Here is a 4830-nt window from a genome sequence, read left to right as displayed (position 1 = left end):
CCTGTTAGTAGTCCAGTTTCCTCTGTGACGGGGGTCCATCCTTCCTGTGTGATGGTGGTCCAGCGTTCCTCTGTGACGGGGGTCCATCTTTCCTCTGTCCCTGTAGTCCAGTTTCCTGTGTGACGGGGGTCCATCTTTCCTGTGTGACGGTCGTCCATCTTTGTGGAAGACAGCATTTTGCTCTGCAGGTCAGTTTGGGTTAGGGTTAGGGGATCGTTGACCCTTTGGCCTCTAAGTTGTTTGTTTTCAGTGCACTAATAGTTTAGTTGACTGAGCCTCCTTGAACTAACAGTCTTCCCCTGTGAATAAGATGGATGGGTGTTTCCTGTTAGGACTTAATGAGTATTATTAGCTTTCACTAAATACCTTCCGCACGATAGTCCAGTCTGCCATCCGTCACTCTGTATTAGTACAACACTGACCTGGGTTAGCCTGGGTTAGCCTGGGTTAGCCCTGTCCTCAACACTGACTCAACACCAGCCTGGGTTAGCCCTGTGTCTAGCCTGGGTTAGCCCTGTGTCTAGCCTGGGTTAGCTTGGGTAAGCCATACTGTATCCTCTAGCCTGGGTTAGCCCTGTGTCTAGCCTGGGTTAGCTTGGGTTAGCCTGGGTTAGCCGGCCCGTACTGTATCCTCTAGCCTGGGTTAGCCCTGTCCTCTAGCCTGGGTTAGCCTGGGTTAGCCTGGGTTAGCCTGGGTTAGCCGGCCCGTACTGTATCCTCTAGCCTGGGTTAGCCTGGGTTAGCCTGGGTTAGCCTGGGTTAGCTGGCCCGTACTGTAGACTCTCTCTGCTCTGCCACAGTAGAGCCAGGCCTGGATGCACAGCATGTTCTTGATCACCTTGAGCTAACATGGGTCTTTATTCAGTCTTATTCTGAATCGTCCATGTCATATTTATGTAGGTGACCATCAGACGTATGAAGCTGTTCAATAATGGGCCGTCCTGCAACGTAACGTCACTCCTCTGTGACCGTCAGGGGAGGCGCTGTGCAGCTGGGATCCGGCGTGACGGGGCGTGACACTGATGACTCACCGTCATGACAGCGTCACAGTTCCTCACTCTCCACACGCGGGCGAAGAGGCTGGCACACTTCCTGTTGGGTGTTGTTCGTGTTACTGATGCCAGGTGTCCAGCTGGACAGGAAGTGTGTGTGTGTGTGTGTGTGTGTGTGTGTGTGTGTGTGTGTGTGTGTGTGTGTGTGTGTGTGTGTGTGTGTGTGTGTGTGTGTGTGTGTGGAGGCTTTATGCAGTCTCACTGGTTCTCATTAACAGCTGCTGCGTACTATCATTGTGTGATTATGAATGGCAGGCAGGCTGTGACCTCGTCTTTCATCTCATCACATCACATTACAGCCATTCAGCAGACTTATAATAATTGCATTTAACGTAGGAAAAGTCAGTGTACTACTACTACTGTTGACTTTCGTTGTCTCTTATTATTTTCCTTATTCAGCTCTGTGTTGTGTTTTGATTTCAATAAAAGACGCCCCCAATCTCCCAGAATACCACACAGTCCAGTGTCCCTGTTCCAGGTGTATCCCAAATGAATCTCTCCAACACGGGATTTGAGCCACAATCAAAGCTGTTTTATTACAGAAGGTTATAGGATACAAAAGACGATGGCATCTAGTCTAATGTCAGCTTGCCCGTCTGTAATGGCTGTCTGCTCCAAATCAAAGCATTGGTCTCGTTGCAACGTTCGTAAGTGGTTCGAGTGTCTCTCCCCCCTCGTCACCGATAAGACTGGTCTGGACTGGTCGTTGTTTATGTCCTCTCAGCCAAGCCTACGCCGGTAGCCTCGGCGCCCAGGTCTCTCTCTCTAACCACAACAACTGCTCTCGCCACCTCGCGCTACGTCAGACACCCAGAGATCTCTCTCTCTCTCTCTCTCTCTCTGTCTCCTCCTCACACCCAGAGATCTCTCTCTCTCTCTCTCTCCTCCTCACACCCAGAGATCTCTCTCTCTCTCTCCTCCTCACACCCAGAGATCTCTCTCTCTCTCTCTCTCCTCCTCACACCCAGAGATCTCTCTCTCTCTCTCTCTCCTCCTCACACCCAGAGATCTCTCTCTCTCTCTCTCTCCTCCTCACACCCAGAGATCTCTCTCTCTCTCTCTCCTCCTCACACCCAGAGATCTCTCTCTCTCTCTCTCCTCCTCACACCCAGAGATCTCTCTCTCTCTCTCCTCCTCACACCCAGAGATCTCTCTCTCTCTCTCTCTCCTCCTCACACCCAGAGATCTCTCTCTCTCTCTCTCCTCCTCACACCCAGAGATCTCTCTCTCTCTCTCTCTCTCTCTCTCTCTGTCACCCGTCTCCTCCTCACACTCCTCCCTCTTCACCAGCGTCCTGCGGGTCCTGTCCCCTCTCTCCTCCTGCAGGGCAGGTTGATGTGTGTTTGACCCAGCCGGGGGGGGGGGGAGGACCCAGGGGTGACCCAGCCGGGGGGGGGAGGAGGACCCAGGGGTGACCCAGGCGGGGGGGGAGAGGAGGACCCAGGGGGTTGATGTGTGCGTGACCCAGCCGGGGGTGGGGGGGGGGAGGACCCGGGGGGCTCGAGGCAGGATGGGGTTTTGCTCTGCTAAGACCCTAAGGAGCTGACAAGCACACGCTCTGAGAGCAGCACGCAATCCTGTAGATACATGTTTAGCCCTTTCTGTGTGTGTGTATGAAGTTGCGTGTGTGTGTGTGTGTGTGTGTGTGTGTGTGTGCATGTGCAGGCTTGCACGCATGCTTGCGCGCACGTTTGAATGCACTACCAGTGCTTGTGATTGTGAATACTTAACATCAGCACAGGTACCAGTTTAACATAAGACCGTACTAAAACATACTGACCCCCGAACACGCTGGACCTGTGACAGTTCCACTCAACACTCACACGTTTGTATTTGAAGCAGTGAAAACATGAGGGCTGTTGTATAATGTCTGACCCTGGGCCGACAGGCGGGTCCCAGGGCTCGGGGGGAAGTGTCCTTCAGCGGGACAGAGCCACACCACAAAGCAGCTTTGGCTGTAAACAAGGTCACGCTTCTAAGGGTCGACCAGGGACAACATGTCTTTGTCCCCTAATCACTCTAACAGTGAGAGTGTGTTCAGGGTTTATCTCTCTCGCCCCGGGAAGGTCGCGCTCGGCTATCACTGGTTCTTTGATGTAGAACTGCACTTTGAGACGGAGAGACTTCTTGACATTGTTGACGTACAAAGAAAAGCAAACAAGCAAACAAAAAACAGTTGTGCAAACGTTGAACAGGGCGATACTGTACCAGTTACCAGTTAGGCCTGCCTGTGAGGCTTGTCACACTGCAGTGTGGGAGATGAGGTTACACTTCCAGACACTGACCTACAACCGCCTACAAGGTGTCTGTTAAACAATGCTTTTCAGGCATTAACCCAGTAGGCCTGTGCCCCACGTAGCCCCAGCTCTCTGGGTCTCAGGATGAAGAGTAGGTCACAGGTTAAATCCCCCAGGATCATAGATGGAGGAGGGGAGGTGAAGAGGTTAGGGTTAGGGTTAGGATCATAGATGGAGGAGGGGAGGGGTAGCGGTCAGGTCTCCCTCTCATCCTGAGGAAGCTCAGTGGACCCACATGAAACTGAACCTCACCGCTGAAACGCAGTGAATGTTCATAGATTCACCGGACGTCATGATCATGTCCACCTGAAGGTTATGGAGCAGTACGATTATGTGCTATTATATTATATTATATTATATTATATTATATTATATTATATTATATTATATTATATTATATTATATTATATTATATTATATTATATTATATTATAAAACCACCACTAAAGCGAGGTCCTGTCCAATATAGGGCTGGGTTAAAAAAAAATCGATTAATCGATTCAGAATCGATTCATGAATCCCAAAATCGATATTTTATTTAATGAATGAATGAATGAATAAATGAAGGAATGAATAGTTCATTAATTCATTCAATGATTCATTCATTCATTTATTCATTTTTGGAAATCAGCGGCTTTGTAGTCCATTTATGGAACGAATAGAACAATTTCAAAAATTTGAAAGAAGACGAAATACTGTTTGAAATTCTCACGGTTAGTAGGTTATTACTGTGAAGACACTCACAAGTTTTTGTTTTGATAACTAACTGAAATGGCTTTGTAGTAATTATTAGAAAATCCGGTCTATGGGAGTTTACATTGAAACTCCTCTCAGATAACAAATCCGCTAGGGGCGCATGTTCTCACTTTCCCTCCCTATATTCAAACAACTCATAGACTGCCATCTAGTGGTGACACCTCACACCTGCACAACACCAGCGCAGCAATGGAATAATACTACTACAAATAAAATTAACTTTATTCACAGTTCTACGGAAGAGACAGTGAGGCACAGTGTAGACAAATATTTGCCACTTAAACCCATTAAACTTCACATCTCAATACAGTAAAAAATGAGTTCTGTAAAAGGTGAAGTAGCCTAAACCAAAAGAAAAAATCAAGGTGCAATTGTCAAATCAGATGTTAAATCAAATCATTCTGACTCCGTGTCCAACGGAGAGTTCCCACAGTTTGTGGACTTCAACTCTGATTTGACCGACAGGAAGCTGCTCTAACGGCCGGGAGCTCTGACTCCTGGACCCTCAGCTCCGGTTCCCTTATGTCTCTGACTCCTGGACCCTCCGCTCCGGTTCCCTTATGTCTCTGACTCCTGGACCCTCAGCTCCGGTTCCCTTATGTCTCTGACTCCTGGACCCTCCGCTCCGGTTCCCTTATGTCTCTGACTCCTGGACCCTCCGCTCCGGTTCCCTTATGTCTCTGACTCCTGGACCATCAGGTTCCCTTATGTCTCTGACTCCTGGA

This window comes from Borostomias antarcticus (genome assembly GCF_949987555.1).
Source record: "Borostomias antarcticus genome assembly, chromosome: 32".
NCBI lineage: Eukaryota > Metazoa > Chordata > Actinopteri > Stomiiformes > Stomiidae > Borostomias > Borostomias antarcticus.
This window is presented reverse-complemented; position numbering follows the sequence as displayed.